The sequence below is a fragment of the Chiloscyllium plagiosum genome, unplaced genomic scaffold (assembly GCF_037043375.1).
Source record: "Chiloscyllium plagiosum isolate Xiang-an unplaced genomic scaffold, Cpla_swu_hap1 HiC_scaffold_3, whole genome shotgun sequence".
In the NCBI taxonomy this organism is placed as follows: Eukaryota; Metazoa; Chordata; class Chondrichthyes; order Orectolobiformes; family Hemiscylliidae; genus Chiloscyllium; species Chiloscyllium plagiosum.
This window is the reverse complement of record NW_028270141.1, coordinates 41626039-41648855: the sequence shown is the minus strand read 5'-3', so window position 1 is coordinate 41648855 and position 22817 is coordinate 41626039. Positions and strand designations below refer to the sequence as shown.

Here is a 22817-nt window from a genome sequence, read left to right as displayed (position 1 = left end):
CCCCTATATTCATATCCAAATCATTTATATAAATGGCAAAATGAGTGGATCCAGCACCGACCTTGTGGCACATCATGCGGTCATAGGCCTCCAGTTTGAAAGGCAACCCTCCACCACCACCCTCTGTCTCCTACCTTCAAGCCAATTTTGTATCCAAATGGCTAACTCTCCCTGGATTCAATGTGATCTCACCTTGTAAACCTTCTACTACACAGAACCTTGTTGAATGCCTTTTGAAGTCCACATAGACAATATCCACTGCTCTGCCTTCACCGATCTTCTTTGTCACTTCTTCAAAAAACTTAATCAAGTTGGTGAGACATAATTTCCCACAGCACAAAGATAATCAGTCCTTCCCTTTACAAATACATGTAAATCCTGTCCCTCAGAATCCCCTCCAACAACTTACCCACCTCTGATGTCAGGCGTACTGGTCTATAATTTCCAGCTTTTCCTCCCCACCTTTCCTAAATAGTGGCACCATTTTAGCCACCCTTCAGTCTTCAGCACCTCACCCGTGACTATCAATAATATAAGGGGCTCAGCAATCACGTCCGTAGCTTTGCACAAAGTTCTGGGATACACCTGATCAGGTCCCAGGGATTTATCCACAGCTATGTATTTTAAATGTCAAATACCTCCTCTGTAAAATGGATACTTTTCAAGATATCACTGCTTATTTCTCCAAGTTACTTAGCTTCCATATCCTTCTCCACAGTAAATATTGACATGAATACTCACCTCATATCTCAGCCATCTCCTACAGTTCGACACATAGACAGCATTCCTGATCTTCAAGGGACCCTAATCTCTCCCTAGTTACTCTTTTGCCCTTAGTGTATTTGTGGACTCTCTTTGGATTCTCATTAACTCTATTGACCAAAGTTATTACATGTTTTGTCCTCCTGATTTCCCTCTTGAGTATACTCCTACTGCCCTTATACTGCTTGAGTGATTCACTCAATCCCAGCTGTCCATATATGCCATTTACTTCCCTCTTTTTCCTCCCTCTGTTTATTGATTAACTCCAATATTTCTTCTTGTTTCTTTGCCTTATCCAATAACCCTGCCTTTCCATCTGCTTTCCACTATATGTGAGCTTCAGTTAGGATAGTTTAGATTTGGTGTCTTCCCCTGTGTGGATTGACAATGACAGCATTGAACTGCCTGGGTCACCTTGAGTGATTGTTTGATGTCCCCAGCCACCAGATGGGACTTGAACAGTGGCTGCAGGGTAAGGGAGCTTCAAAACACTTGAGTGCAGGCCACATCCTCAGCTGAGGAGCCAATAAACACTGCATAACTGGAGCGGGCATTAACCTCCAGGCCTGGCTCCAGCTCAACGCTAGCCTCAGGCTTCTCCACAATGTCCAGGCATAGGGAAACCACTGTATTTATATGGCCAGTCCAGTTCACTTTCTGGTTAGTGGTAACTTCTAGGATGTCAATAGTGGGACATTCAGTGATGGTAATGTCATTGAATGTTAAGGGGAGATGGATAAATTTTCTCTTGCTGGAATGATCATTGCCTTGCACTTGTATGCTACAAATCTTACTTGCGACTTATCAGCTCTGGCTCCACATGAGCACTGATTGCTTAAGTACCAGAGGTGTCACAAATATTGCTGACCATTGTGCAATCATCAGCAAACATCTCCAATCCTGAGCTTATGATTGAGTGAAGGTAATTGATGAAGCAACTGAAGACATTTTGGCCTGAGACACTACCCTGAGAAACTTCTGCAGTGATGTCAGAACTGAAATGATTGACTTTTAACTGTAAGCATCTTCCTTTGTGTACGTACAATTCCAACTAGTGGAAAGGTTTTCCAGATTTGCACTGATTTCAATTTTTCCCAACAGAACCACACTTGGCCCAATGACTCATATATCCATACCAGTCATTCTCACCTTTCTCTCCAGGTTGTTTTTTCAGAGTTGACAAAGAGATAAAACTGGGGGTTGAGAATTCCCTTGCTCTTTTTCAATAGGATCTTTTACATAGATAGGTCAAGTAGGGCCTCAGAGCAACAATTGATGTGACAAGTCTGACAAAGCAGCACTGACTCAGTACTGCACCAGGACTGTTAATCTGGATTATTTGATCCAATTTCTGGAGTGGGATTTCAAGGTAAAATCCTCTAAGGGGTGAGAATGCTACCACTGTGCCCGGGCTAGATGAGGGAGGTTGTGCAAAAAGGACGTTGGAATGTAGTAAAGGGAATATAAAGGTGGAGATTAAAGTTGAGACAAAGCCAATAAAGAATTCAAAGGTGGAGCAAATTCTGATTGTGAGTCAAAGTAGATTATCAAGGATTGAGCGAATGGATGGATTGTAATTGGTTTTGGACAGGACATGGGCAACTAAACATTGAATAAATTGGAGTTTAAGGAGGTCATTTTGGGTTATCCTTTCATCGGAAACGAGATATGCTCGTATTGGATACTACCAGAGTAGCTGGTCTGTGCAAATGAGATGGAACTGGTTTGTCTCTGTAATGGTATAAATTTTTAATCAGAACCATAGTGTTGGCTGTGGAAAACCTGCACGCTATTGAAACGAAAGAGCAAATTTAAAGTGGGTGCTACTTTATTATTTGTAGCTCGGTCTCGCCCTCTAGTGGCAGGTGTTAGAAGTGCGCACAGATATGACCGAACTTCTGAATCCTGTACTATCTTTGACCTAATACCTCGTGAGTCTGGCTGCTGCACCCTTTAGTACTGCCAGTTCTTATAGTTCTGCTGATTATTATAAACATGACTGTTTACAGTGAAGCTATGACAGTTCATTCTGCCAGAGACCTTATGCAATATTTTGGAGTGCATTACTGCCGAATTTATTGAGAGTTTATTAATGTCATTAAATGGGCAGTTTGCCTATGCACAACATTAAAAATCCAATTTATATACACATTCTAATCGAACTGTTACCGTCAGTTCCACCTTAATGGAAACTGCAGAAATAAACTTCTCATAATGTAATTACGACTTTCTCGTCGTGGAGGCGCTGTAATATTACTTACTGGAACTGTGACGTATCTGGAGTGAATAATATAAAAATAAATAAACAAATAATTATCGTTTTTTTGTGCCATTGAGAATCTGACCACTTTGAATCCATCAAATGTTCCTGCTTTCGGTTGTTTTGCCTGTTCTCTATAGAACTGGCGGCACCCGTTCTGACAAGTACAGCTTTTTCTTTGGAACTACCTGCTTTTATTGTAAAATGCACTTTGTCTTTAAAATTATAAACTCAGAATGACTATGAAGTGCTTGAAAAACTGGTTTCTGAAAATCCCTTTCTATCATGAGCCTATTGTTTCTATATTTCTCTGTAATTTATTGTTATTTGTTGACTGCTAATCAATCAGATGTTTGATTACCTCAATTTTTTGTTCTTTAGTTCAGCTCAGTTGCCTAATTTGATGTCCTTGTAGATTATCATCTCTGCTCAGCTGTAATTGTTTCTTTAACATATTGTGACTCCTCATTATAATCTTTTTTTCTCATTTGAAAAGCCTGTAATCAAGAATATCGAACTATCAAAACGGATCTTCTAACCACATTTCAGTAATAGGTATGATACCACAAATCCAATAGCCCATATGATCATTCATCTAATCTGCTTTATTCACCAGATTTCTGGTAATTAAAGATGTACCATTGATCAGAGAATAACTGCACTGTTACCATATTTTCAAACCTTCCATTGTACTTGCTAATTTTCTGCCTTCCATTTCCAGTCTTGTTTCTGTTTTTTTTTGCTGAATCTAAGTTCAACTTCCCATCTCTGTGTCAAGCTAGCTTCAACTTTCACCAACTTGTACAGTTCCCCTTCCCAACCTAATGATGTTAGAATGTAAAATCCTGGGCTAAATCTAACCTATCCTGCAGTACCTCTTTCCACCCATGTCACTGGTACTTTTGACCGTGACCTTTGATTGTGCACTCCTTCTCCCACCCCCCAGCTTTAGAATCCTCTGTCACCACTCAGTGAAATCCTTGACCCTGGCACTAGCAATGCAACATACCATCTGGAATCAGTTCTGTGGCTTCTATCCATCCCTTAATTATTGAACGCTCTATGACTATTATTTTTCTGATTCCCTTTCTAACTTCATATGTCTTATAACCACAAATCAGCAGCTGAGTCACTGATTGTGTGGTAATGCTGGCCCTGCCTGCATTCCCCAGAGCATCCATCACCCTGACCAATATTCAAAACTGAACACCAGTCAGAGGGTAAGATGGTCTCAGGGAACTCGTGCCCTATCTTTCCAAACCTTCTCATCAGTCAGGTGCTTACCTCTCTGCTTGCAAACACTTAGGCTGTGAAATGACTCCTCAAAAGTTTAATTCATATAAAACTATTTGGTCCATTCAATCACAATAAGTATATAGCTTTAGAAATATATTCTACACTATACTACTTCTCAACCAAAAGTGAATAACATACACTTCCCATGTTATAAGAAAGTGTCATAAACAAATAGTTTGTAATGGAAATAAATGTGCAATTATTGAGTTTGGTTAAATAAAAGGAAGTGATTATTTTTAAATGCTGAGAGGTTGGGTCATGTGGTGTCCAAAGGTACTTCAATGTCTTTGTTCATTGGTCACTAAAAGTTAGCATGCTGGTGCAGTAAGCGATTAGAAAGGCAAATTGTATTTTGGTCTCTAACACAAGAGGACTTGAGTGTGGAAGATTTGTTGATGAAATGGTGTGAAGCCTTGGTGAGACCGTCCCTGAAGTGCTTTGTAGAGTTTTGGTCTCCTAATCTAAGAAAGATCATATTTACCAAAGTGGGAGTGCAACAGATGTTCAGCAGACTAATCCTTGGGAAGGAGATATTGAGGAAACTGGGTCTGTGTTCTCTAGAGCTTTGAAAAGTGAGCAGTGGTCTCACTGAAACTTACAACATTCTCACAGGGCATGGTTATGAAGATGTACCCACTGCTTGGTGAGTCCATAAACAGATGTCATGATCTCAGGAAAAGGGCTCTCTGGATTTCTCGACCTGAGAGAATTGTGGATGCATGTTCAAGGCATAAATCGATAGATTTATGAAGACAAATGACATCAACGGTTTGGAGATGATGTAGGAATAAACAAGGTAGAGGTTCAGCTATGATCTAATTGAAAGGTAGAGCAGGCTCAATGAGCATTCTAGCCTGTGGTATTTTCCCAGATGACCTTTTTTTGGAAGCTTATAGTATTTAACATCTCTACCTGTATCTGGTACTAGAAAACAATTGTTTAAGGTGAATCAAAAGCTAAAATTGCTGTCGATTGCAGCAGCAGTCTAGATTAGAGTGATGCTGGTAAAGTACAGCAGGTCAGGCAGCATCCGAGGAGCAGGAAAATCGATGTTTCAGGCAAATGCCCTTTATCAGGAATTCCTGATGAAGGGCTTTTGCCTGAAACATCGATTTTCCTGCTCCTCGGATGCTGCCTGACCTGCTGTGCTTTTCCAGCACCACACTAATCTAGACTCTGATCTCCAGCATCTGCAGTCCTCACTTTTGCCTGATTGCTGCAGCAGGCCGATCCAGTGATTAATGATAGAGAATTGGCAGCAAATGCGAGGTCTTGCACTTCAGAAAAAAGAATACAGGCATGGACTATTTTCTAAATGGTGAGAAAGTTCATAAAGCCAAAGTGCAAAGGGATCTGGGAGTGCTAGTCCAGGTTTCTCTAAAGGTTAGCCTGCAGGTTGAGTCTGTGATTAAGAAAGCGAATGTAATGTTGTCAGTTATCTCAAGAGGGTTGGAATATAAAAACAGTGATGTGCTTCTGAGACTTTATGAAGCTCTAGTGAGGCTCCATTTAGAATTTTGTGTCCAACTTTAGGCCCCATACCTCAGGAAGGACATACTGACACTGGAGTGTGTCCAATGGAGATTCACACGGATAATCCCTGGCCTAACATTAGATGAACACCTGAGGATCTTGAGATTGTATTCATTAGAGTTTAGAAGGTTATGGGGAGATCTAATAGAAACTTACAAGATAATGCATGGCTTAGAAAGGGTGGATGCTGGGAAGTTGTTTCTGTTAGACGGGGAGACTAGGACCCGTGGGCACAGCCTTAGAATAGAGGGGGTAAATTTAGAATGGAAATGAGGAGACATTTCTTCAGCCAGAGAGTGGTGGGCCTGTGAAATTAATTGCCACGGAGTGCAGTGGAGGCCTGAACGTTAAATGCCTTCAAGGCCGAGATTGATAAATTCTTGATCTCATAAGGAATTAAGGGCTACAGGGAGAGTGTGGTTAAGTGAATTTGAAACACCCATCAGCCATGAATAAATGGTGGAGTGGACTCAATGGGCCGAATGGCCTTTCTTCCACTCCTATGTCTTATGATCTTAAGGACAATCAAAGAGTGTCTATATAACAGACACCTTTCTTTGATAAAAAGAGCTTTATTTAACGATAGCAATAAGTAAAATTTCATTTGGTCAGACATAATTACGAGGACCTTGGGGAGTTGCTCCCTCTGAAAGCTAGAATAGAACTCTTTGTCTCTGCGCAAAGTTTGTGACATCAATAGGATGGGTGGAACCAGTAGAACATGAACATTAACTCCTTCAAAGCCATTACTGTATACTTAACAACATGCAGTTAGTGCACAGGGAAGTAATCGCACCCAGAATGTACCGAATTGGGTCTGTCCTAACAATATAACCAAAAAAAATCTTATTTCTAATTTCTTTCTAAGTTATAATGGATTCTGCCTGCATGAACCAGTTAAAATACCTTAGCATTTACATGTTCTTACCACCTTCAATACAAATTGTAGATAAACATTGCATTAAGATTCAGAAATGTAACTAATACAATTGTCTATACCAATTCTTTTGTCATGTTTGAGAAGCTGGTTATTTTGAGCCATCCTGGAATACCAGCAAATTCTCTGATGTGAAGAATTATGCAAAATGTGCAGAGTTAAGACAGAACCAATTGACTCTGCTGTCTGTACCGTGTTTCTCTTCCACATGAGACTCCTGACAGTCTCATATTTCAGAATCATTTCTGAAGTTATTGCCAAAGTAAAACAAACAAATCTAATAAAGTTGAGCTTCTCCCCGTTTCCTATGTGCTGATAACAGGATAGAAGGTTGGAAATGAGGAAACCTTAACTTCTTAGTCCCTTAAAACAATCAAAGGAAATATTTGAGACAGTAGCTCATTGAGGCTGAAAGGTATCAGTCTGTACAAGCTCTTTTTCAGAACACTAAAATAAATTACAAATTACAGTATGGGATTTCAAAACAACACTGGAAAGTATAGGAAAGACTAAAGAAGAATCATAATGTGCTTGAAATGCCCATGGTTCTGGATTTTCTCAACCAATATTTTCTACTGTATTGAATTTCTTTATTATTTTTATACTGTGAAGAGATATCTTGAAAATTAAATCCAGGCTAATCAGGAGTGAAATTAGGAAGCATGTCTTCACATACTAAATAGTGAAAATCTGAAACTCTCATCCCCGAATGATTGCAGCTTCCTGGAACATGGAGCATAGGCTGGTAATTGGAATTGAGCTATTAATCAGCCATTATCTAATGAATGGAGGAACAGCTCTGAGAGGCTGAAGGACCTCTTTCTGTTTACTGCCAACTACAGGCATATTCCTTCCCACCTAAAGACAATTTTGGATCTCCCTATCTTGGAACTTCGATAGTTCACATGAAGGTAAAACATCTGTAATTTTTGAGGAGGATAGAAAGGAACATGGGTGCCCTGTGGAAACATGAAAAACAAAGAGTGCATTGTCGTAAAACCAAATTAATGAGTTTTGTTTTCTGACCAGTTACATCACGTCTCAGAAAGTACAGTAACAGATAATTTGGTTCCATTGATCCATGATGGTATGTATGTCCCACATGAACTATCTTGTAGCCTGCTTTATCTAACCTTATCAGTAAATCCTTCTATTCCTTTCTCTCTGGTGTACTTATTTTGCACCTCCTTAAATGTTAATTATTCATGGTGTTATGGTGAATTATGGTTAGCTTTTAATAGAATTAATGTTCCTCCTCAGCTCTCCAGGTTTAGTTTCTCCCTTCCATTCCCTCATTTCCATCTTCCCCCTCACTCACCCATTTACACCCTTTACCCACAGTTTTTTTTCCTCCTTCTCCCCCTCCCCCCACCTTTATTCCCTAGAAACGATGCCTCCTCTTCACACATTTTTGACCTTCTTGGATGTTCTCACAGAACAGCTGTAATAACACTGTGAAATCATGAGTTAAAAAAATTTCAACTGTATGGATCCCTGTCAAAGGTAAATGCAATCAACATTTGCAGATGTTAGGTGCTCAGACATCATAGTCAGATGTCAGATAACCAAATATTTAGGAACGATGTTGTGGTTCTGTTCGCCAAGCTGGAAATTTTTGTTGCAAACGTTTCGTCCCCTGTCTAGGTGACACCACAGAAGCGCTTCACAGGAGGCTCCCAAGCACTGAGGATGTCACCTAGACATGGGACGAAACGTTTTCAACAAAAATTTCCAACTCAGCGAACAGAACCACAACAACGAGCACCCGAGCTACAAATCTTCTCCCAAATTTAGGAACGATTCCAAATAAAATTGGCAACTCTACTCAAAGTTCAAACCGGCTGGGTTTACATTCTGGAAAGAATTTTAATATCTTTTGCAGAAAACAACATTAGACACATCCTCTTCAGGGTATCAGTCCAAGAAATGGCTGAACAATTTTATTTTCTCATTAACATTTTATTCTCAGTCTCCCTACTTTGACAACTTATTGAAATGAAAAGAGACTGAGTTATTGGATATAATAGAGTTGTTGTAATGGGTGACTTCAGCTTCCCCAATATTGATTGGAACCTCCTTAGTGCACATGGTCTGGATGGAGCCGATTTTGTCAGGCGGGTCCAGGAGGGATTCCTGACTCAATATGTAGATAGGCCATCTAGAGGAGAGGCCATGTTGGATTTGGTGCTAGGCAACAAGCCAGGCCAGGTGTTAGATTTCTTGGTGGAAGAGCATTTCAGAGACGGTGACCACAACTGCCTCACCTTTACCATAGCCATGGAGAGAGATAGGGACAGACAGTATGGGAAGGTATTTAATTGGGGGAGGGGAAATTATACTGCTGTTAGACAGGAGTTGTGAAGTATAAATTCGGAACAATTGTTCTACAGGAAAGGTACAACAGAAATGTGGAGGCTGTTTAAGAAGCACTTGCTGCGAGTGTTGGATAACTTTGTATTACAGAAATAAGCAAGTAACGGTAAGGTGAAGGAGCCTTGGATGACAAGAGCAGAGGAGCTTTGCTTCAAAAGGAAGAAGGAAGCTTACTTAAGGTTGAGGAAGCAAGGATCTGGCACAGCTTCAGAAGATTACAGGGTAGCTAGGAAAGAACTCAGAGAGCTTGGAGGGGGCACGAAAAAGCTTTGGCGGGAAGGATTATGGAAAACTCAAAGGCATTCTCCACATATGTGAGGAATAAGAGTATGATCAGAGAGAGGGTAGGACCGATCGGGCTGGTGGAGGGAACTTGTGCCTGAAGTCCTGGAGTCTGAAAAGGTCTGAAGTTGTGCAGTATAAGAGCATAAGACACAGAATTTATAGCCACTTTCAATTCTGTGTCTTATGATCTTATACTGCACAACCACCTGTTGAAGGAGCAGTGTTCCGAAAGCTGGTGTCTCCAAAATAAAATGGATTATAACCTGTGTGATTTTTAACTTTGGAAAGGCATAGTATGATATAAGATAGTCAGCATGGCTTTGTGAGGGGCAGGTCATGCCTCACAACCTGATAGAATACTTCAAGGATGTGACGAGACAAGTTGATGAAGGTCAAGCAGTGGATGTGGTGCATATGGATTTCAGTAAGGCATTTGATAAAGTTCCCCATGGTAGGCTCATTCGGAAAGTTAGGAGGTATGGGATACAAGGAAATTTGACTGTTTGGATACAGAATTGGCTGGCCGAAAGAAGACAGTGAATGATAATAGATGGAAAGTACTCCACCTGAAGGTCTGTGACCAGTGGTTTCCTGCAGGGATCTGTTCTTTGGCGTCTGCTCCTTGTAGTTTTTATAAATGACATGGAAGAAGAAGTGGAAGGGTAGGTTATTAAGTTTACCAATGACACAAAGGTTAGTGGTGTTGTAGAAAGTGCCGAGGGCTGTTGCAGGCTACAATAAGATATTGACAGGATGCAGAGCTGGGCTGAGAAGTGGCAGATGGAGTTCAACCTGGATAAATGCGAAGGAATTCATTTTGGAAGGTCGAATTTGAATGATGAATACCTGGACAGGATTCTTGGCAGTGTGGAGGAACTGTGGGATCTTGGGGTCCACGTACATAGATCCCTCAAAGTTGCCACCCAGGTTGATGGGGTTGTTAAGTATGCACATGGTGTTCTGGCTTTCATTAACAGAGAGATTGAGTTTAAGAGCCACGAGGTGTTGCTGCAGCTCTATAAAAGCCTGGTTAGACCACACTTGGAATATTGTGACCAGTTCTGGTCACCTCATTATAGGAAAGATGTAGATGCTTTAGAGGGTGCAGAGGAGATTTACCAGGATGCCCCCTAGATTGGAGGGCTTGTCTTATGAAGAGAGGTGAGTGAGCTCTGGATGACTTGATAGGGGTGTACAAAGTAATGAGAGGCATAGATAGAGGAGATAGCCAGAGATTTTTCCCAGGGCAGAAATGGCTGTCATGAAGGGTCATAATTTTAAGGTGGTTGGAGGAAGGTATAGGGGAGATGTCAGAGGTAGGTTCATTATGTAGAGAATGGTGGGCACGTGGCATGCACTGCCAGCGGTGATAGTAGAGTCAGAGACATTGGGGACATTTACGTGACTGCTGGACAAGCACATTGGATGGCAGTAAATTGAGGGGTGTGTAAATTAGGTTAACTTTAGATTAAGATAAATGCTCAGCACAACATTTGATTTGATTTAGATTCCCTACAGTGTGGAAACAGGCCCTTCGGCCCAACCAGTGTGCACCAACCCTCCAAAGAGTAACCCACCCAGACCCATTTTCCCTCTGAATGATGCACCTAACTTTCTAGGCAATTTAGCATGGCCAATTCACCTGGCCTGCACATCTTTGGATTGTGGGAAGAAATTCACACAGACACAGGGAGAATGTGCAAACTCCACACAGACAGTTGCCCAAGGCTGGAATTGAACCTGGGACCCTGGTGCTGTGAGGCAGCAGTGCTAACCACTGTACCACCGTGCTGCCGAATGGTCTGTACTGTTCTATGTTCTAAATAAAAACTGAATAAACTGTGATTGCTGTAAATCAGAAACAAAACCAGAAGTTCCTGGAAAAGCTCAGCAGGTCTGGCAACATCTGTGAAGAGAAATCACAGTTAACGTTTCTTCAGAACTGAGGAAGGGTCATCAGACCCAAAATGTTAACTTTGATTTTTCTTCACAGATGCTGCCAGAAGTGCTGAGCTTTTCCAGCAATTTTTGTTTTTGTCATTGGATATAATTGTGTCTTTGACTTGCTCCCTTTAATGAGTCTCTTCTTGCTAACTTGCTATAGTTTCTCAGCACCAGTTTTCAGTCATACTAAGTCTAAAAGTCCATTCTCTGCCAGTGAACTAAGACATGGTTGATTTATCAGGTGGGTTTCGCACACTAGCCTAATTCAGACCTCAGAGCTGAAAAATGTGTTGTTGGAAAAGCGCAGCAGGTCAGGCAGCATCCAAGAAGCAGGGGAATCAATGTTTCGGGCATAAGCCCTTCTTCAGACCTCAGCTGACATCCATACACAACCTGCGAGTTAGAAATGTCTGACTATGGTAATGATCACCTCAAACAAAGTATATTGCATGGTATTAATCCTAGGTTAGTTTGATGACATAAGGGGATCTCTGAGGAATTTACCAGTCAGAAATGTCCAATTTTGTTTAAGTGGCACAGATTTTATCTGCACTTCTCATGTTCACCACAAGGTAATGTGACTTTCTGATGGAGTGAGTGGGACAGGCTGCATGGGCAAGCATGGAATTTGTTTGTATGTTTGAGCTCTCAGGCAGATATCTGTACAGGGTGCTGGTGAGGCTTCCTCTGGAGTATTGTGTACAGATCTGGTCACCCTGCCAAAGGAAGGATATTATTAAATTCGAGAGGGCTCAAAAAAGATTTACAAGGATGTTCCTGAAGTTGGATGGTTTCAGCTACAGGATGAAGCTGAATATACTGGGGATATTTTCCCTGAAACGTTATCATGAATGGGCATGGATAGGGTGAATAGCCAAGGACTTTTTTTCCCAGGATAGAGGAGTCCAAAACTACAAGAAATAGGTTTAAGGTGAGAGGAGAGAGGTATAAAGGGACCTAAGTGGTAACTTTTTCATGCCAAGGGTAGTGCTTGTTGGAATGAGCTGCCAGAAGAAGTAGTGGAGGCTGGTACAATTACATTTAAAAGGTATCTGGATGGGTTTATGAAAAGAAGGGTTTAGAGGGATTTGGACCAAATGCTGTAAATTGGACAAGATCAGTTTAGGATATCTGGTCGGCCTGGATAAGTTGGACTGAAGGGTCTATTTCCATACTTTACAACTCTATGACTGTATTCACAGCTGTTAGGATAGGGTATTCTGATCTGATTAGGGGCAAGGAAGCATGGTTGTGGCTGATGCAGGTATGGGAACCCCAAAGGGCAGGTTTGCAAGTGCTTCAGCTTTGCAAATGTCCAATCGGTTTGAGCCTGACAGCCTGTTTGAATGAGAGTGGAAATTGCAAGGTGGATGAGCTAACTGGACATGCTACTGTGATACAGCAAGCCATTCAGCGAAAAACAATGTAGTCGTAATAGGGGCTTGTGTCGCCTTTTAAAGACTTAACTTTTTAAAAGCTGTGCCAAGTATGCTGGCCCATTCTGGCATAACATGACAATGGCAAGTTGTTCCGGACATGCCAAGTGGAGGAATGACGTGAAACTCAAGTGAGAGGGGTGCCATAGGGGCAAAATTAATAATTGATGATATAGTTAAGATTTAGATTACTTACAGTGTGGAAACAGGCCCTTCGGCCCAACAAGTCCACACAGACCCACCGAAGCGCAATCCACCCAGACCCATTCCCCTGTATTTACCCCTTCACCTAAACTAAAGACTTAACTTTTTAAATTCACCTAACCTGCACATTTTTGGAGTGTGGGAGGAAACCGGAACACCTGGAGGAAACCCACGCAGACACAGGGAGAATGTGCAAACTCCACATAGTCAGTCATCTGAGGTGAGAATTGAACCCAGGTCTCTGGTGCTGTGAGGTAGCAGTGCTAACCACTGTGCCACTGTGCCGCCCATAATAAGCAGGCAAGTTTGATAAGATGCAACAAGATAACTCACTGGGTCTCTTGGAGAGAAATCCTCAAAGAAACCCAATGAAATTAACACTTAGCCAACAGAAAGGAAGATTCAGCTCAAGGTGTTAGTGTTGTTACCTCTCTTTGAGGAACGAATAAAAGCAAGATTCACTGAACCTTGTCAAATCAAAAATAAGCTCAGTGATCTGAATTACATAGTAAGTTTCCTGGCAGGGGAAAGAATCAGCAAGCGTGTCATGTTAATATGTTAGAGATTATTGTGATGAGGACAATAGTCAGAAAGGAAATATACTTATGGTTGTGAGAGAGATGGGGAGTGAAATGAAAATGTCAGAATAGTTGGAGAATGATTCAGAAATTGAAAATTCTGACCTTGCCCCTCCAGCAACTGAGGTGCTTAAACATGAATTAGCGTGACTACCCTAACATGCGGTGGATGCTGGGACAGTGAGTAAATTTTAGGAGGAGTTAGACAGATTTTAAATTGGTGATGGGTTGAAGGGTTATGGAGAGAAAGCAGGAAATTGGGGGTTAGGACCATTTCAGCCATGATTAAATGACAGAGCAGACTCGATGGTCTGAACTACTTAATAATGCTCCTCTCTTATAAACTTATGAATCTAATGTTTATCTCCAGAAAACTATTGATGACATACAAAGACTGTTGCAAAATCAATTTGTGGGAATAGGTAAATGAGGATAAAATTGTTTTGGCAGTTCATGATGTTAATATGGGTGACATGTTACGTATAAAACAACACCCTTACAGACTAAATGCAGAGAGAATAGCTCAAGTAAAGGAAGAGGTTAGGCTTGGGATGGACAATTACATTATTGAATAGAGTTAGAGTAGCTGGAACTTAACTATCATGACGGTTCAAAACTAGATGGGGCCCAATGATTCTATATTGATTATCACAGTGTCACTGTGGGAACAAAAGCAGATTCCTATTCCAAGATTGGTGGATTGGACTGATTGAATTCAACATGCATGATTCATCACTAAAATTGACTTGCTAAAAGGGTATTGGCAAATTCTGTTGAAGGATAGAGCCAAAAAAATGTTTTTTGTAACATTGGATGGACTTTATAAATGCAAATTCATACTGTTTAGAATGAAAATGCACCAGTAATGTACCAACAATTAACCAATATATTCATTGAAGTTCTATATAACTGTGTAGTTTACATGGACAATTTGGTTATTTTAGTCAAACTGGGGAAAATACAATTATCTTATTTGACTGAACTGTTTTGATCTGCTGTAAAAAGCCAATTTGGGAATAAATATGACTAAAAGTGAATTTACCAAAGCAATAGTGACTTATTTGAATCACAAATAAGTGGAACAAAGCAAAGTAGCATTCAGAGAAGTGAAAATAAGAGCTAATTTGATTTTCCTGTGTCTAGGACGTGATGTAAAATTTTGCAATATGTTGCCATATCGTAAGCTTGTCATGAACATCAGCATGGCCTTTGCACCTTTAACAAATTTGTTGAAGAAAGGAAGAAAATTTGAATGTATGCAAAGGTACCAGAGTGCCTTTGAAAACTTGAAAACTGTTCTGACAACCCCACTAGTTTTAGCCTCTCAGCAGCATCTGCATGGGGGTTGTTTTATTGCAAAATGATGAGATGGGGATTGGAACTGACTCCATGATAATAATAGTATTTAATAATTGAGAAGGTGGCATTGTATCTTGTATTGGGTTGTACATCATTTTGAAATATACATCATAAACAATGTGGAATATGCATCACAAATTGTGATCCCTCTAAGTTTTCTGGGGCCTGTTATTTGATTGGCATATTTCATCTACTGAGTGGAAGTCATTATGTGGTTGTTTTTTGCAGTTTGTTATTAACTATTCAAAGTGTGCATTCATATCTCGAGAGATTTACAGGCATTCTACCTGCATACAGCAGTGTTTTTTCACAGTGATAACTAATAAAAGTGTGCACTTACATTACTTTACGATTATTGATGTTCTACCTATTAAAATAAACAAAATTGTTTGCTCGGCTCAGAAGTCGAGAAGGAGAAAGTAAGAACTGCAGATGCTGGAGATCAGAGTCAAAATTGTGGTGCTGGAAAAGCACAGTAGGTCAGGCAGCATCCGAGGAGCAGGAGAATTGACGTTTCGGGCATAATCCCTTCATCAGGAATTCCTGATGAAGGGCTTATGTCCAAAACATCAATTGTCCTGCTCCTCGGGTGTTGCCTGACCTGCTATGTCTTTCCAGCACCACACTCTCAACTCAGAAGTCTAGAAACTTGTTTAGCGGTAGCACCACATACATCACATATACTATGTGACCAAACAGTGACAGTAGTAATTTAGTCACTCCTTTGTTGACAGCTTTGCATGCCTAATTTTATTTGCTACCCTATAATTGCATATTGCATTCAGGTTGATGTTTTGTCCAGCTGATCTGTACAACTTAATTAGTATCAAACCGAAATTGTCGGAGAAAATCAAGAGGTCTGGCAGCATCTGTGAGAAGAAAGCAGAGTTAACATTTTGAGTCCCATGATTCTTCATCAGAACAGATACCAGGTAGGAAAAAGAGGTACAGGGTATTTATGCAGAAAACAAATTTGGGGGATGTGGTGTGAATGAAAGAGTCATAGAGTCATAGAAATGTACAGCATGGAAACAGACCCTTCGGTCCAACCCGTCCATGCCGACCAGATATCCCAACCCAATCTAGTCCCACCTGCTAGCACCCAGACCATATCCCTTCAAACCCTTGCTATTCATGTACACATCCAAATGCCTCTTAAATATTGCAATTGTACCAGCCTCCACCACTTCCTCTGGCAGCTCATTCCATACAGGTACCACCTTCTGTGTGAAAAAGTTGCCCGAAGGTCTCTTTTGTATCTTTCCCCTCTCACTCTAAACCTATGCCCTCTAGTTTTGGACTCCCCCAACCCAGGGAAGAGACTTTGTCTATTTATTCTATCCATGCCCCTCATAATTTTGTGAATCTCTATAAGATCACCCCTCAGCCTCCGACGCTCTAGGGAAAACAGCCCCAGCCTGTTCAGCCTGTCCCTATAGCTCAAATTCTCCAACCCTGGCAACATCCTTGTAAATCTTTTCCAAACCCTTTCAAGTTTCACAACATCTTTCCGATAGGAAGGAGACCAGAATTGCACGCAATATTCCAACAGTGGCCTAACTAATATCCTGTACAGCCGCAACATGACCTCCCAACTCCTGTACTCAATACTCTGACCAATAAAGGAAACCATACGAAGTGCCTTCTTCACTATCCTATATAGGTAAAAACAATGACTGCAGATGCTGGAAACCAGATTCTGGATTAGAGTGGTGCTAGAAATGCACAGCAGTTCAGGCAGCATCTGGGGAGCAGGAAAATCAACATTTCGGGCAAAAGCCCTTAATCAGGAATAGAGGCAGAGTGCTTACCTTCCTATCTACCTGCATCTCCACTTTCAAAGAGCTATGAATCTGCACTCCAAGGTCTCTTTGTTCAGCAACACTCCCTAGGACCTTACCATTAAGTGTATAAGTCCTGCTAAGATTTGCTTTCCCAAAATCTGATTTAAACTCCATCTGCCACTTCTCAGCCCGTTGGCCCATCTGGTCAAGATCCTGTTGTGATCGGAGGTAACCCTCTTCGCTGTCAGCTACACCTCCAACGTTGGTGTCATCTGCAAATTTACTGACTGTACCTTTTATGCTCGCATCCAAATCATTTATGTAAATGACAAAAAGTAGAGGACCCAGCACCGATCCTTGTGGCACTCCACTGGTCACAGACCTTCAGTCTGAAAAACAACCCTCCTCCACCACCATCCTCTGTCTTCTACCTTTGAGCCAGTTCTGTGTCCAAATGGCTAGTTCTCCCTGTATTCCGTGAGATCTAACCTTGCTAATCAGTCTCCCATGGGAAACCTTGTCGAACATCTTACTGAAGTCCATATAGCTCACATCTACCACTCTGCCCTCATCAATCCTCTTTGTTACTTCCTCAAAAAACTCAATCAAGTTTGTAAGACATGATTTCCCACGCACAAAGCCATGTTGACTATCCCTAATCAGTCCTTGCCTTTCCAAATACATGTACATCCTGTTCCTCAGGATTCCCTCCAACAACTTGCCCACCACCGATGTCAGGCTCACTGGTCTATAGTTCCCTGGCTTGTCCTTACCACCCTTCTTAAACAGTGGCACCACATTAGCCAACCTCCAGTCTTCTGGCACCTCACCTGTCACTATCGATGATACAAATATCTCAGCAAGAGGCCCAGCAATCACTTCTCTAGCTTCCCACAGAGTTCTTGGGTACACCTGATCAGGTCCTGGGGATTTATCCACCTTTACCCGTTTCAAGACATCCAGCACTTCCTCCTCTGTAATCTGGACATTTTGCAAGATGTCACCATCTATTTCCCTACAAAATACTCATTTAGTATCTCCTCCATTTTCTGTGGCTCCACACAATGGCCGCCTTGCAGAGCTTTGAGGGGCCCTATTCTCTCCCTCATTACCTTTTGTCCTCAATGTATTTGTAAAACCTCTTTGGATTCTCCTTAATTCTATTTGCCAAAGCTATCTCATGTCTCCTTTTTGCCATCCTGATTTCCCTCTTAAGTATACTCCTACTTCCTTTATACTCTTCTAAGGATTCACTCGATCTACCCTGTCTATACCTTACATATGCTTCCTTCTTCTTCTTAACCAAACCTTCAATTTCTTTAGTCATCCAACATTCCCTACACCTACCAGCCTTTCCTTTCATCCTGACAGGAATATATTCTCTGGATTCTCATTACCTAATTTCTGAAGGCTTCCCATTTTCCATCCGTTCCTTTACCTGCGAACACCTGCCCCCAATCAGCTTTCGAAAGTTCTTGCCTAATACCGTCAAAATTGGCCTTTCTCCAATTTAGAACTTCAACTTTTAGACCTGGCCTATCCATTTCCATCATTATTTTAAATCTAATAGAATTATGGTCGCTGGCCCCAGTGTGCTCCCCCACTGACACCTCAGTCACCTGCCCTCCCTCATTTCCCAAGAGTAGGTCAAGTTTTGCACCTTCTTTAGTAGGTACATCCACATACTGAATCAGAAAATTGTCTTGTACACACTTAACAAATTCCTCTCCGTCTAAACCCTTAATACTGTGGCAGTCCCAGTTTATGTTTGGAAAGTTAAAATCCCCTACCATAACCACCCTATTATTCTTACAGATAGCTGAGATCTCCTTACAAGTTTGTTTCTCAATTTCCCTCTGACTATTAGGGGGTCTTTTATACAATCCCAATAATGTGATCATCCCTTTTTTATTTCTCAGTTCCACCCAAATAACCTCCCTGGATGTATTTCTGGGAATATCCTCCGTCAGCACAGCTGTAATGCTATTCCTTATCAAAAATGCCACCCCTTCTCTTGCCTCCCTTTCTATCCTTCCTGTAGCATTTGTTTCCTGGAACATTAAACTGCGTCCTGCCCATCCCTGAGCCATGTTTCCGTAATTGCTGTGATATCCCAGTCCCATGTTCCTAACCATGCCCTGAGTTCATCTGCCTTCCCTGTTAGGCCTCTTGCATTGAAATAAATGCAGTTTAATTTATTTGTCCTACCTTGTCCCTGCCTGCCCTGACTGTTTGACTCGCTTCTGTTCTCAGCTGTACTCATCTCAGATTGATCTCTTTCCTCACTATCTCCCTGGGTTCCCCCCCCCCCTCACCTCCCAAGCAGCTCTAGTAAATTTACCTGCCAGTATATTAGACCCCTTCCAATTTAGGTGCAATCTGTCCTTCTTGTACAGGTCACCTCTACCCCAAAAGAGATTCCAATGATCCAAAAATGTAAAACCTTCTCCCATACACCAGCTCCTCAGCCATGCATTCATCTGCTCTATCCTCCTAATCCTGCCCTGACTAGCTCATAGTACCTAGAGTAATCCAGATATTACTACTCTTGAGGACCTCCTTTTTAAATTTCTGTCTAACTCCCTGTAATCTCCCTTTAGAATCTCAACCTTTTCCCTTCCGATGTCATTGGTTCCAATGTGGACAATTACCTCCTACTGGCCCCTCTCCCCCCTGAGAACATTGCATCCTCTCTGAGACATCCTTGATCCTGGCACCAGGGAAGCTACACACCATTCTGCTTTTTCGCTGCTGGCCACAGAAAGGTCTGTCTGTACCTCGGACTAAAGAATCCCCGAACACAATTGATCTCTTGGAACTCGATGTAGCCCTCGTTACATTAGAGACAGTCTCAATACCAGAAACTTGGCTGTTCGTGTTACGTTCCCCTGAGAATCCATCACCCACTACATTTTCTAAAACAGCATACCTGTTTGAAATGGGTATATCCACAAAAGACTCCTGCACTAGCTGCCTATATCTCTTACCTTTCCATCTATGTGATTGTATCTGCAACTTTCCCCCCTTCCTGTAACTGCCATCCATCACATACTGTTGCTGTTATAAATTCGTCATCGCTTCTAACTGTCTCTCCAACCGATCCATTCGATCTGATAAGATTTGTAGCCAACAGCATTTATGACAGATATAATCCGCATTAACCTTTAAACTCTCTTTGAACTCCCACATCTGACAAGAAGTACATATCACTCTATTAAAGGCCATTTTTGCTCCTTCACAATCTACAGACCCAGAAATTAACACCGTCTTATTCTTCTACAAACACTGCCTCAGGTTAAATTAGTAGTTATGGCTTATATTTTAAGTTTAATCTGGAGACATATCTCCAAAAACATATAATCAAGAAAGAACTCACTCTACTCACTACTGCAGATTCTCTGGAGGCCACACTTAAAACAATGATTAACTTATCTGATTCTGTGTTGTGAACTTCGCCCAACAGTTCCTCCAAGATCAGTTGTGAATTTCACTGTTTGTTAATTTTCCCAGATGCACTCTGATGTTCTCGTTCTCTCTCTCTCCTGCAATGACCTCACCATGTGCTTCCTTTGTCTGTTCTCCCTTTTAAAACTGCTGTTGTTTTGACTTTTTTTTTCCAAAGTTCTAAAACAATGCAACAGCATATGAAACAGTAATTGCTGCTCCTGGAATTCGAGGAAATCACCTCCGGCACCTAAAATACCTCAAAAAAGGAGCAGCTGTTACAGCCAGAAATTTTTCCCATCCTCCATCTTGGATTACCCAGAATCCTTTGGTGAGTGGACAGGTGGAGATGGAGCACACAAAGGGGTAGATAAACAAGGAGATTATGGAGAGTAGGCCAGGACAGAAAAAAAGTGATAATAAGAGCTAAGAGTAGGAGAGAATGAATGAGCTGTATTGACAGAAACCCATTTAATGTGATAATAGGTCTATGAGGAGGTGAGAATGGGTGACTGTGCTAATAGCAACTCAAGTCATAACAGGACCAGATGTGAAGTAGATAGAAAATATGGAAGGATGGAATCAAGCTCTAAAGTTACTGACGGAGAATGCTGAAAAAGCTCAGCATCTATGAAGACAAATCAAAGTTAACTGCCTAACATTTTCCTTAACAGCTATTAACCCTCCTAACCATCTCATTATCCGCTCCTTTGTCTGTCCAACTGTTTTTCTCTCTCTTTGGGTTTTATCCCCACCTATTATTTACTCCTTACTCCCTCCACCACCTTATTTTCTGCATTAAAAAGCCACATTTTCCTAGCTACCATCAGTTCCTTGCAGACCTGAAACATTAACTCTGATTTCTCTTCATAGATGCTGCCAGACCTGCTCGGCTTTTCCAGCCATTTCTGTTTTTGTTTCTGTTTTATAGCATCTGCAGTTCTTTCTGTGTTTTTTTTCACAAGTTATTGAACATTATGTTGAGTCCTGGAGGCTGCAGGGTCCCCAAGCAGAAAATGAAATGTTCTTCAAACTGAGGTTCACTGGAACACTGCTGCAGGCCTGTGGCAGAGATATTAACAGGGAACATGGTGATGTGTTGAAGTGGCAGGCACCTGGAAGCTTGGGGTTATTTTTACAGACAGATTATAGGTATTTGCTGAAGTGGTCACTAATGTAGAGTAGACCACATTGTAAGTGGCGAGTACAGTATACTAAATTGAATGAAATGTCGGCAAATCACAGCTTCACTTGGAAGGTATGTCTGGGGCCTTGGATAGTGAGGAGGGAGGAGATAAACAGGCAGATGTTTTACACCTATGATTGCATGGGAAGGTGCCATAGGGTGTGAGGAGATGTTGGAAGTAGACAAGGAGTGGACCAGAGTGTCCCAGAGGGAATGGTCCCCATGGAATACCGATAAGGTTGATTTGATTGATTTGATTTATTATTGTCACATGTACCTAAGTACAGTGAAAGTTTTGTTTTGTGTGAATAATAGTCAGATCATAACATACCAAGGCATAAAAATTATAGGGTAATTGAACAGAGCAAGGAATATAAAGTTACAGCTACAGAGAAGGTATACAAAAAGCAAGGTCAACATTAGATTTGAAATTTGAGAGGTCTGTTCAGAAGTCTAATAACAGTAAGTAAGAAGCTGTTCTTGAATCTGTTGGTACATGTGTTTAAGTTTTTGTGTCTTCTACCTGACAGAAGAGGTTGGAAGGGATTATAACTGGGTGGGAGAGTCTTTGGTGATGCTGGCTGTCTTTCCATGGTAATGAGAAGTGTAGATAGAGTCAATGAATAGGAGGTTGGCTAGCATGATGGTCTGGGCTGTGTTCACAACTTTCTGTAGTTTCTTATGGTACTACGCAGAGCAGTTGTACCAAGCCGTGAAACCTCCAGATAGAATGTAAAAGTTGGTATGGGTCCTTTTGGCCACGCTAAATTTCCTTAGCCTCCTGAGGAAGAAGGGGTGCTGCTGTGCCTTCTTGACTGTCGCACCAGAGTGGGTGGCCCAGGACAGATTGTTGGTGACCATCGCTCTTAGGAACCTGATGCCCTCGACCATCTCCAACTCAGCTCCATGGATATAGATAGGAGCATGTCCTACTCTTTGCTTCCTAAAATCAATAATCAGCTGTTTAGTTTTTCTGACATTGAGAGAGAAATTGTCATCTTTGCACCACGTCACTAAGCACTCTATCTCTTTGCTGTATACAGGCTCATCATTGTTTGGAATCAGTGGAGATGATGGAAATGGTGGCTTACAATCGTTTGGATGTGGAGGCTGGTGGGTGGTATATGAAAACCAGGGAGATTGTATTTTACCAAGTGTTTTGAAACTTTAAAAATTACATTACATGAAAATAGTTTCATTCCTGAAGAAGGGCCTGTGCCCGAAACGTCGAATCTCCTGTTCCCTGGATGCTGCCTGACCTGCTGTGCTGTTCCAGCAATAAAGTTTCAACTTTGATCTCCAGCATCTGCAGACCTCACTTTCTCCATGAAAATAGTTTAGTTTATTCCATGTTACCTTCATTTCTTTTGCATAAACTTGTTTTCTGTTCAAACAAAATTGCAGAATTGCATGCTTGTGTTTCAGTGAAAGACCAC

General features: G+C 41.4%; 1 pseudogene; it reads right to left on the bottom strand.

The window, feature by feature from the left end:
- The window catches only part of LOC148150573 (cilia- and flagella-associated protein HOATZ-like), a 45354-nt pseudogene that overhangs the window by 1003 nt on the left and 21534 nt on the right, over positions 1–22817 (bottom strand).